The sequence below is a fragment of the Pongo pygmaeus genome, chromosome X (assembly GCF_028885625.2).
Source record: "Pongo pygmaeus isolate AG05252 chromosome X, NHGRI_mPonPyg2-v2.0_pri, whole genome shotgun sequence".
Taxonomy (NCBI): domain Eukaryota; kingdom Metazoa; phylum Chordata; class Mammalia; order Primates; family Hominidae; genus Pongo; species Pongo pygmaeus.
In genome coordinates this window covers 24,825,090-24,837,935 of record NC_072396.2, presented here as the reverse complement: position 1 = coordinate 24,837,935, position 12,846 = coordinate 24,825,090, and the positions used below count along the sequence as shown (strand labels likewise).

The 12,846-nt window shown below is 43.0% G+C and overlaps 1 pseudogene; it reads left to right on the top strand.

Annotated features, from left to right (window-relative positions):
* Nucleotides 1-341: 341 nt before the first annotated feature.
* Nucleotides 342-12,055, top strand: LOC129024035 (NADH dehydrogenase [ubiquinone] 1 alpha subcomplex subunit 5-like; annotated as a pseudogene).
* Nucleotides 12,056-12,846: the final 791 nt, after the last annotated feature.

The following is a 12,846-nucleotide window of genomic DNA, read 5'->3' as shown; positions in this document are numbered from 1 at the left end:
GAGTCCGAGGCCAGCGGATCACGAGGTCAGGAGTTTGAGACCAGCATGGCCAAAATAGTGAAATCGTCTCTACTAAAAATACAAAAAAAATTAGCCAGGCATGGTGGCGGGTGCCTGTAGTCTCAGCTACTTGGGAGGCTGCGGCAGGAGAATCTCTTGAACCCGGGAGGCAGAGGTTGCAGTGAGCTGAGATTGCACCACTGGCACTCCAGCCTGGGCGACAGAGTGAAACTCCATCTCAAAATAAAATAAATTTAAAGGAGTTTAACTGAGTAATGAACGATTCGCGAATCAGGCAGCTCCCAGAATCACAGTAGATTTAGAGAAACGCCAGCGCCGCCATGTGGAAGATTTGTAGACAAGAGGAAATGACAGAAATCGGCAGTGAGGCACAGAAGCAGCTGAATTGGTTACAGCTCGGCGTTTGCCTTATTTTAACATGGTTCAAACAGTTGGCTACATATAATCGGCCAAAATTCAGTGACTGGCACAGGTGTGGGCCACGGTGGGTTTACACCTCCACTTGTTATAGTTCACCATGTACAGAAAAACCCTGAGGCTGAATTTAAATACGTAAGGAGGCCACTTTAGGCTAAACCTGATTAACACTAGTCACTGTCCCTACCAGGGCTGGGACTAGGGTGAGGCAGGTGAGGCACTTTCAAGCTTCACATGCAGGTTGAAACTTTAAAATTTTGATGTTGTGTTCATCATGGTTTCTTGCCCTAATTTTGATTTTTTTTTTCTTTTTTTTTTTTACTATTGCATGACAATATTTTTATCTTGATTACTGAGGGAGTTTGTCCGGCACTCTGTTAAATTTTGCATAAGTGCCTCGTTTACCCTCACCCTAGTCCCAAACCCTGGTCTTGTCCATCAGATTCCTCTCTCCTTTAGCCCTGGTAGGCTGCCTCCTCATGCCTTCAAGCTATATCTATTATAAATCCCTCCTGAGGCTGGGCGCAGTGGCTCACGCCTGTAATCCCAGCACTTTTGGAGGTCAAGGCGGGTGGATGGCTTGAAGCCAGGAGTTCGAGACCAGCCTGGCCAACATGGCAATACCCTGTCTTTACTAAAAATACAAAAATTAGACGGGTGTGATGGTGCGTGCCTGTAGTCCCAGCTATTCAGGAGGCTGAGACAGAAGAATTGCTTGAACCCAGGAGGCAGAGGTTACAGTGAGCTGAGATTGCGCTACTACACCACAGCCTGGGTGACAGAGTGAGACTCCATCTCAAAAAAAAAAAAAAAAAAAAAAAAAAAATTCCCTCCTGGGCATCAGGGTGTAGGTCCTGAGCTGCACATAGTAGCTACCTAGTTGTAATCACACTGCTCACCATTTTTTGTATTATCTTTTATTTTCATAATTATCTCATAAGCAATACTTTTGGTTTCCAGGTTGCCTTAATTGCCTTTTTTTTTAACAGCTGCAAGATAGCTCACTTAGTTGATGCACTATTATCGGATATTTAGGCTAGCTTCCATTTCTAATTGGTGAATAAAGCTTTAGATTTGTAAAGATGCTGAGTGTAGGGGTAGAGTGAGGTTTGAGTGAGATAAATTGCTCTGCCTGATAATGTAGGAGGCTTTGTTGTCTTGGAGTTTGGAGATGGAGGAGTGGGCGTTGTTCGTTTTCTGATGGGCTACAAAGCAGAGAACAGGGTCCAACAACATGTTGAGAAGCTGGAGCCTCAGTTGGAAGAAATAGTGGAGGGACATTTTTAAAAGAGATGTGTGACACTGAATTATGTTGGAGAAAGAGGAGAAAAGAAAGACGAAATGGGAAACATTTGAAAATAGTGACTTTTTTCTCCTTAGCATCTCTTCTCTTCTTTTTATTTTGAGACAAAGTCTTGCTCTGTGGCCCAGGCTGGAGTGCAGGGGTGCGATCTGAGCTCACTACAACCTCTGCCTTCTGGGTTCGTGATTCTCCTGTCTCCTGAGTAGCTGGGATTAAGGCATGTGTCACCACACGCAGCTAATTTTTGTATTTTTAGTAGAGACGCGGGTTTTGCCATGTTAGCCAGGCTGGTCTCAAACTCCTGAGCCCATATGATCTGCCCGCCTCAGCCTCCCAAAGTGCTGGGATTACAAGCATGAGCCATCGCCCCGGCTCCTCTTAGCATCTCTTCTGATGCGAATCAGCTGGTAGCTGGCAGGGCCGAGGCCTGCCACAGGAAGACCACCAGGGACACATCTCTAGTCCAAACCAAACTAGTTTCATTTACTTGCTGCAGCCAGTAAGATCTCGCTACAGGGGGACTGTGGGGGCATTTTAGTAAGAAGAATGGGGGTGGGGGTTGGTTATTACAGGATTTAGGCACGTGTGGAGGGATTCTAAGAGTTTAGGGATGCAGGAGCATGTTCTCAACTCTGTTGTCAGGAGGCAGAGGCAATACAATCATTGGGTATCTTAATTTGTATTTGGGAGCTGAGAAGCTTGAGAAAGGGCTGGAATTGTCATTGGTAAAGAAGAAGCAGTGGATGGGGGAGCTGTTAATCATTTTCCTGGCTGAGGAGTGGCCTTGTCTCTGTCGAGTTCCAAACATGGTCACGGAGTGGCCTTCTCTGGACATTATTTATATCCCATGTTGCTATTTATCTTCAGTTGGGAACATCACGGCCTAGCTGCCAGCAGGGCTGTTCTTCACTTTCTCGGTCCTTCCTTTTGGCCAAGAGCAGACAAGCTGAGCCTGCGGGGCATTAATCTGCGGGATCCAGGTCCACACAAGTCAGGGCATTCTGCTCTTGAACAGCTGCAGCAGTCACCCAGGGAATCATTTGGGTGGTTCAGGGATGGAGGCGCCAGGAGATCTGGGAGTTTACTCTGACATGTTCGGGACAGGCTGTTTCTGCTTCGTGTCTGTCAGTGTCTTTTGAGAGCACCTGCATTTCAATTACACCTTTTCCCTCACCCAGTTTTTCTGAACAGATGCAAATGCTGGAACTTAGCTTCAGATCCCTCCAAGCAGAACCAGAAGTGACAGCTTGCGTATACGTGGTTCACTGTGAGAAGTGATCCATTTTAGCAAGCATGGCTCAACTGCGCAGGGGCCCACCAGAGGGCTTCTATGAGGTCCACCCAAAGCCCAGGGGAGGGGATTGCTTATCGCCTGCCTATCCCCCGTGGCCAAGACTCCCCCACTTCATGTCAACCCCTCACCATTCCAGGAGTGTGGATTTGCAAAAATGGCTGAGAGGCCCCTATTAGGTGTCCCCTGCCTAGCAGATGTTAAATATTTCATCAGTATTTGAAGACTCATGGATAAATGGAAAAAAAGTTAGGGCCTTTTGCCCCTGAGAATCTTCAATGATTTCTGCAACCACCACCCTGGCAGGATCAAGTCCCAAAGAAGCTGTCTCCTACTGAGCCAGTGAAAACGCTTAGACTCAGCCTGAATTTCATGGCTTTACCTAGACAACTCCCTTCACCACTTAGACTTTCTTTGAGTAATTAACTAGAGTGCTGCCTGCTTCTCCCAGGACATAGAACCCAAAGGTATTTCTGTCCTTGTGGGTGAAGGCCCTTGACAAGTGCATCTCCTACAGACCAGACCTATTGTCAGCCCAGTAATGAGAAGGAGTAAAGAGAAAAGGAAGAAGGAAATCCTATCCCATGCTACAGCATGGATGAACCTCAGAAATACCATGCTAAGCAAAATAAGTCTGTCACAAAAGGACAAATACTTTGATTCCACTCATATGAACTGTCTAAAGTAGTCAAAATTATAGAAACAGAAAGGAGAAAGGTGGTTATTAAGGGCTAGGGGGATGGGGTGGAGGAATCAGTGTTTAGTGGGTATAGATTTTCCGTTTTGCAAGATGAAAAAGTTCTGGATATTGGTTGCAAAATAACGTGAGTATACTTAACACCACTGAACTACACATGTAAAAATGGCTAAGATGGTGCTATGGTTTGAATGTCCCCTCCAAAACTCATGTTGAAATTTAATTGCCATTGCCACTGTATTAAGAGGTGGGATGGTTAAGAGGTGATTAGGCCATGAGACAGCTCTATCCATATAAATGGATTAATGTCGTTATCATGGGAATGGGTTTGTTATCTTGGGAATGGGTTGTTACAAAAGCCAGTTTGACCCCCCTCTTGTGTGCTCTCTTGCCCTTCTGCCACAAGGTGACACAGCAAGGAGTACTTTTCCAGATGCAGGCCCCTCAACTTTGTATTTCCCAGCCTCCAGAGCTGTAAGAAATCTGTTTTTTATAAATTACCCAGTGGGTGGTATTCTTTTATAACAAAAAATGGACTATTGGCCAGGCACAATGGCTCAAGCCTGTAATCCTAGCACTTTGGGAAACCGAGGCAGGCGGAGCACCTGAGGTCAGGAGTTCGAGACCAGCCTGGCCAACATGGCAAAACTCCATCTCTACTAAAAATACAAAAATTAGCCAGGTGTGGTGGTGGACACCTGTAATCCCAGCTACTCAAGAGGCTGGGGCAGGAGAATTGCTTGAACCCAGGAGGTGGAGGTTGCAGTGAGCCAAGATCGCACCATTGCACTCCAGCCTGGGCAACAAGAACAAAACTGTCTCAAAAATAAATAAAAATAGACTAAGACAGATGGTAGTTTTTGTTATGTGTTTTTCACCAAAATAGACTTTGAAAAGCAAATCCAAAAAAGAGTAAGAAAGGGAAGAGAGACTAGCTTTATCCTGCTGCTATACCACTGAGTAGACCACATATCTTAGGGAGCTCTGAGTGGACAATATGCCTCTATTTTTAGCAGTATAACTCCAGCAAAACTCTGGAAAAGTAAAGCTGAAAGCTGAAACATTCAGCAGGTTAAGAAAGACTGGCCAGAGCTGAAAAGGAGCCCAAAGTATAATCATTGAAACTGGTAATGTACATAAATAGCTGGACCAGTTTTTCTCTTGTTCAAAAATCCCATTCTATTTGAAAGCAATTTTCTTCCACTTCAAACTCTCTCATTATATACCCTTTCATTCAAAATGTTAATTCTCCCTCCTCTTGTAATTTAACCATCCGCTAATCATTTCTGGGATGGAAACACATATTCCTAAGTGAAACTCTTTTGAAGAGCTGAATTAAGCAGACAGTGGGTTTGTTTCTGTAATTTCTTGTCTAATGATTAATAGAATTGCCAGTGAAGAACTTTCTCAAAGTCTTAAAAACTATCCATGACAATGTTTTTGTGCAAACTAAACTTTTTTTTTTGGCCAGATGGAGATTTATATCTCAGTAATTAAAGTGAAAAAAAAGACCCAAATAATACAAATATGTTGCCCACAAATAATATTTGCAAAAATGACTTAATAGTCTATTAAAAATGCAGTCCAACTCTCTTTGCAAGCAAAAGAGAAGCTATGGAGATATGGGTGCTAGCCTTGGGTCTTCTGGTTACTATCTAAATGACCTTGGTGATATGGTTCTGTGTCTCCACCCAAAGCTCACCTTGAATTGTAATAATCCCCACATGTCGTGGGAGGGATCCAGTGGGAGGTCATTGAATCTATGCTGTTCTCATGATAGTGAATAAGTCTCACGAGATCTGATGGTTTTATAAAGGGGAGTTCCCCTGCACATGGCCTGCCACCATGTAAGATGTGCCTTTCTCCTCCTTCACCTTCATTGTGAGGCCTCCCCAGCCATGCGGAACTGTGAGTCCATTAAACCTCTTTTTCTTTATAAATTACCCAGTCTTGGGTATGTCTTTATTAGCAGTGTGAGAAGGGACTAATACACCTGGGAAGAAAGGAAGCAACCTTGGTTCAAAGTCTGTATCTTCCAGCCAATATGAGTCCACTTATAACACAAATGATAGAAATCGGATCAAGAAACAAAAAATAATAGCAAAGAAGTTTTATTTGGTTTTTTAAATAATAAAGTAATGTCCTTCGCAGCAACATGGATGGAGCTGGAGACCTTTACCTAAGTGAAATAACACGGAAACAGAAAATCAAACACTGCATGTTCTCACTTATAAGTGGAAGCTAAATACTGGATATGCATGGACATAAAGATATAAATAATAGACACTGGGGACTCCAAAAGGGGGGAAAGTCGGGAAGAGGAAGGGTTGAAAAATTACCTGTTGGGTACAATATTCACTATTTGGGTGATGGATATACTGGAAGCCCAAACTTCACCTTATGCAATAGATTCATATAAGAAACCTATATGTGTACCCCTTAAATCTAAAATTTTTAAAAAGATTTATTTGAAAAGGGAATATCAACGCAATGGGACATTGAAGTCAAATATTTTTTCTGGCTCATTTTCTCTGACATCGCTGCTGTCTCTCCTTCCCCATAGCTCAAGGGGCTATCTAATCAGAGTAATTTATGGGCTCCTTAGCAAAAACAACCCTCTTAAAGATGTCAGCAGAGAGCAAGACCAGCTAAGACTTTCCAATGTTTGAAGTTGATTGATAAACCAGCAATTGGCTCCAAATTATATCTCATTTATAAATTTAAAATAGAAGTACATGTGGTCAACTGTTCTCACTGAATCCAATGTCATCCTTTTATCACCCTTGAGAAGAAACTTGAAATATCTTTTATCCGCCTGTCCTCACAAAATAAAAACTTCCCAGCCTATCAAATACATGGTGTGGTAAATTACATGGAAGGCCCAATTCTCCAGCCCTCCTGGGATCCACACCCTTTGCCATGTCATTTTGTAACGTGCTCTTGCTGAGTGGCTCTACCAGCTGCAGGGCCGGCCACACAATTTGTGGGGCCCAGTGCAAATGAAAATGCAGATTCCTTGCTCAAAAAGCAGGAAATGAGTGCCATTAAAACCACTAAAATACAAAGCTGCTTTCTTTCCTCCACAGTCTTTCTCTACTTGTCATGGTATTTTAAATTTGCTATTTCATGTCATACTAAGTAAAGAAAAGTTTAAATTATTAGCATGGGTTTTACAGTTCATCTTTATATTTTGCAAGAAGTAACACCTGAGGCTGGGAAACCTGTGCAAAAATAAATAGGCTACTGTCCACTGGGCTAAGGATTCCTAGAATATGGAGACCATTTCTTTTTTTTTCTTTGAATCTCCAGTGCTAGGCATGGTGCCTGTTACATAGTAGGCAATAAATAATATATTTAAAGGTGAAAGGAGGGAAAGAAATGAGTTTTTAAATCAGTTATGCCTGTGAGACGGTGAAGAAATTGGCACATTCATACATTGCTGGTGAGAATGTAAAAGGGTGCAGCTGCTATGGAAACACTTTGGCAGGTCCTCAAAAAGTTAAACATAGAGTTACCATATGACCCAGCAATTCCACTCCTAGGTATATACCCAGGAGGATTGAAAGCATATGTTGATACAATACCTTATACATGAATGTTCATAGCAGTGTTATTCATAATAGCCAAAAAGTTAGCTGGGCGTGGTAGATCACACCTGTAATCCCAGCTACTCGGGAGGCCGAGGCGGGCGGATCACTTGAGGTCAGGAGTTGGAGACCAGCGTGGCCAACACAGGAAACCCTGTCTCTAGTAAAAATACAAAAAAAAAAAAAAAAAAAAAAAAACAGGCATGGTGGCGGGCACCTGTAATTCCAGCTACTTGGGAGGCTGAGGCACAAGAATCACTTGTACCCAGGAGGTGGAGGTTGCAGTGAGCCGAGATCGTGCCACTGCGCTCCAGCCTGGGTGACAGGGCGAGACTCCATCTCAAAAAAAAAAAAAGCAAAAAGTGAAAACAACTCAAATGTTCATCAGCTGATGAGTGAATTTTTAAAATGTCATCTATCCATACAGTGGAATATTATTTGCCATGAAAGGGAACAAGGTACTGATTCATGCTACAACATGGATGACCCTTGGAAACATCCTAAGTGAAAGATGCCAGACCCAAAAGGCCCTATATCACATGATTCTGTTTACATGAAATGTCCAGAATAGGCAAATCTATACAGACAGAAAGTGGTTGCCAGGGTCCGGGAAAGGGGGAGTGACTGCTGATGGGTATGGAATTTTCTTTTAGGGTCATGAAAGTGTTCTGGAAATACGATTGTTGCAGAACTTTGTGAATATACTGAAAACCACTGAATTGAACACTTTAAAAGGGTGAATTTTGTGATATGTGAATTATATATTGATTTGAAAAATCATTTCTGCCTGACTCCGTTTTTTTAGTAGTGTGACCTTTGAAAAGTTATATGACCTCTCTGAACTTTAGTATCCTGGACTGTGGAAGAAATGGGGAGAAATAATACTTAAAACATGTAGAATTGTTTGTGAGGATAAAGTGAGATCTTAAATGTAAAACAGTTTGCACCGTGCAGTCCTCCAGCCCTCTTCTGTTACCCTCTCCCCTCAATATCAGGGAGGGACTATACGGGTTTCAGGGCAGTGACACAATGGGGTCCCTCACTCACCCTCTACTCGTGGGGAAGTTATGGATGGATCAAAGTTCTCTTCCTCCTCCTGCAAGTGGATTCTCCCCTCCTCAGGGTGGTCAGATGGAGCTAGATGAACTTTCTTCTAGGGAGGAGCTCTCTGCCTTGGAGAGACCAGGTGGGGCCCAGGGAAAAGGAACTATCAGGTTGGGGCAAAAGTAAGTACGGTTTTTGACGTTACTTTAATGGCAAAAAACGCAATTACTTTTGCACGAACATAATAGACTGCTGTCTTCTTGAGCTTGGCTGGTGTCCAGGCCATATAATGGAGAGTGACAGGAGTTCTTGGGATTTCTGCTTGGTCCAACCCCCCTTTCCACCTTGGCATGGAATAAAGTGTAAATAGTGTGCATAATATCTCACTGGACCCAGACACTCAGCAGAAATACAGTTCCAGGGGAGAGAGGGGGAACCCCAGTGTGTGGCCTAGCCAGGGCTATCTAAAAGAGATTTGCAGACAGCAAGGAAGCAGAGAATACAATAGTGGCTGCCAGGGGCTGAGGAGTAGGGGAGATGCAGTGTTGCTGTTCAATGGGTCTAAAGTTTCAGATTGCTCGATGAATACATTCTAGAGACCTGCATAACATTGTGCCTACACTTAATACGGTATAGTGTGCTTAAAAATCTATTAACAGGGCTGGGTGTAGTGGCTCATGCCTGTAATCCTAACACTTTGGGAGGCCAAGGTGGGCAGATCACTTGAGGTCAGGAGTTTGAGACCAGCCTGGCCAACATGGTGAAACCCCATCTCTACTAAAAATGCAAAAATTAGCTGGGCATGGTAGTGGACACCTGTAATCCCAGCTACCTGGGAGGCTGAGGCAGGAGAATCGCTTGAACGCGGGAGGCGGAGGTTGCAGTGAGCCCCGATTGCACCACTGCACTCCAGCCTGGGCGACTGAGGGAGACTCCATTTCAGGGTGACAGGGTCAATCTCGTTTTAAGAGGTTACTACAAGACAAAAGGGACACAAGAAAACTTTGGGAGGTGTTGGATATGTCTGTTGATACCATCAAGATGATGGCATCATGGGGGGGTGTTTGTGTAGGTTCAAACACTTCAGATTGTATGTATTAAATATGTGCAGTTCTGTGCGTATCCATTATACCTCAGTAAAGCTGTTAAATTATTTAGCGGCCGGGCGCAATGACTCACACCTGTAATCCCAGCACTTTGGGAGACCGAGGCAGGAAGATGGCATGAGCCCAGGAGTTCGAGACCAGCCTGGGCAACATGGTGAAACCCCATTTCTACAAAACATAAAATTAGCTGGGCATGGTGGTGAGTACCTGCAGTTCTAGCTACTCAGGAGGCTGAGGTGGGAAGATCAGTTGAGCCTGGGAAGTCAAGGCTACAGTGAGCCATGATCGTGCCATTGTGCTACAGCCTGGGTGACAGAGTGAAACCCTGTCTCAAAAAAAAATTTAGTGAGGATGGGTGATATTGTTGAGGAGTGTTTTCACATTTGCACCAGAGGGCGCTGTCTGCTTCCTTGATAGCCACACTGATGTTCTATGTGATGAGATAAGTGGAGTTAACTAGAACCATGTGATCAATTTATTACACCACCATCTCTGAATGTCAAAATTATATGTTTTCCCTCAGATTCAGCCCAAATGTTGCCACCACCATAAAACCTCTCTGAACCGCCGCCTCTCCTGCACTCCCACCAACTTTAAGTCAGCTCTTCTCCATCCAAACTGTCAAAGCATCTTATACTTCTGTTGTGGCATTTACCCCTTTCTGCCTGGTACCTAGCTACTGCAGTACAATTTGCTGTATTGGTTTCCTAAGTGCTGCCATAACAAATAACCACAAACTGAGTGGCTTAAAACAACAAATTCTGCCGAGTGTGGTGGTTCATGCCTGTAATCTCAGCACTTTGGGAGGCCAAGGCGGACAGATCACCTGAGGTCAGGAGTTCGAGACCAGCCTGGTCAACATGGTGAAACCCCGTCTCTACTAAAAATACAAAAATTAGCCGGGCATGGTGGCGGGCACCTGTAATCCCAGCTACTCGGAGGCTGAGGCAGAAGAATCGCTTGAGCCTGGGAGGCGGAAGTTGCAGTGAGCCAAGATCATGCCACTGCACTCCAGCCTGGGCGACAGAGCAAGACTCTGTCTCCCCACCACCACCCCCCACACACACACACAAAAACACACTGGAAATTTATTCTCTCACAGTCTGGAGCCCAGAAATCCAAAATCAAGGTGTCAGCAGAGCTGGTTCCCTCTGAAGGCCTCAGTGGGAAAAATTAGAGATTCCTGTGCTCTGAGGAAACCTGATCATTATTCCAGGTATGGCTCAAAAAATTCAGTGCACAGAACTCAATGAAAAACCACTGCATGGCTTCACAGCCACGTAGCTTAAAGGAAAAACCCTCAATTTTCCTTGGCTTGTAGCGGCATGAGTCGCTCTGCCTCCATCTTCCGTTGGCCATCTTTTTCTCTGTGTCTTCCTTTTCTGTCTCTTAAAAGGACACTGTCATCAGATTTATAACCCACCCTAAATCCAGAATGATCTCATCCTGAGATCCTTAATTATGTCTGCAAAGTCCATATTTTCAAATAAGGCCACATTCATAGGTACCAGAGTTAGGACCTGGACATACCTTTTTGGGAGAGCACAATTCAACAGCACTACATGTGTCATTAGACTAAGCTCCTTGAGATGAGGATCTAGGTCTTGTCCATCTTTGTCGACAAGTGCCTAGTATGATGCCTTAAACATAGAAAGTGTTCCGTATGCTTGCTGAGTTCATGGGTGGATGGATTGAGGTGGTTGGCCAGATAATGAATATCGTCTAACCTCTTCCACTCCTAATGCAGTCAGAATTGGGAAGCGTGCATTAGAGTTTCCTGTGCCCCGTGGAAACTTGATCATGATTCCAGGTGTGACTCAAAAAATTCGGTGTACACTGTTGGAATTTAGACTGTGGGGGTAGACTCAGTCCGATAGCCCTACTTCCCGCGGGTGTTGACTCCTACTGTTGCGGGCTCAGCGGTGCTTTTCGGGGACTCGTTCTGCATACCTTACCCGGTAGGGCAGGTTAGTGGTTGCGCTCGGAGAGTCAGGAAAAAAGCTCCAAACAAGCGGGACTGAGAGACCAGTAGCTGGCTTTAGACCAGTTTTAGCCGGGGGATTCGTGGTTTTGTATTTCCTTAGCGTGCTGGACGTATGGAAACCGTAGTAAACAGCATGAATCGTGTTTTGTTTTTGAACAGACCACTGGCCTTGTGGGATTGGCTGTGTGCAATACTCCTCACGAGAGGCTAAGAATATTGTACACAAAGATTCTTGATGTTCTTGAGGAAATCCCTAAAAATGCAGCGTATAGAAAGTATACAGAACAGATTACAAATGAGAAGCTGGCTATGGTTAAAGCAGAACCAGATGTTAAAAAATTAGAAGACCAACTTTAAGGCGGTCAATTAGAAGAGGTGATTCTTCAGGCTGAACATGAACTAAATATGGCAAGAAAAATGAGGGAATGGAAACTATGGGAGCCATTAGTGGAAGAGCCTCCTGCCGATCAGTGGAAATGGTCAATATAATTATTAAGTGACTTTGGTGTGTTGATGAGAAACTGATGTAATTAAATATTCTGTTATATTAAGAGCGTGTTCATATTACTGACATTTTATAATCAAGAAAAGTGATATAGAAAATATGTAGGAGACTGTTAAAATTGGTGACTATAGTAACATGGTCATGTGAATCCATTTTTGATTTATAAAATATTCACACAAGTTATTTCAAAGATGATATTTCTATGAACAGAGAGGCCACGGGAAGATTTGAAAATTATTAAAGAAAAATTCCTACAGATCTTCAGTGCAGAGATCATAATCAAAAAGTAAAGTTTCTTTAGTAGTATGTTCAAGTCATCATTTAATTTTTTAAGTTATCCTGAAGAAGAAAAGGTCCTTAATTATTATAGTCTAAACAAATTTATAGATCACTGTTTGAAGTAAATAATACGAGTGAATATTTTCAAATGTGATAAAATAGCACAAGTGGCTGGTGATAAAATTTGAAATTATGGTTAACCTCAGCAGTGATCTTATGTATGTAAAGTAAAATTTAAATATATAATTATGGGTTGATTACAAAATCCATAATGTCATTTTATTTTAGTCATTATTTGAATTATACCGTTTACTCTGTTTTCTTATAGTCTTAATTTTATTATATTTTGTTGTTACTGTATTATATTTGAAAACCTTCAAATTAGAATACATTGTACAGTTGAAGAAATTGACTTGGTACTTAAAAGAAAGATTTCCCATTGCATAGAGGTTATTGGAGAAATTTTCCTTTTGTTGCATTTGTGGAAGTTAGTTTTCTGGCCCGTGGCCTTTTTTTCTTATCAATCTAATTACATCAGGATAGAGGTAGAGTTTCTGTAAAAGAAGAGACATTAAGAGTTCCTGAAATTTATATCTGGCATACAGATAGGCT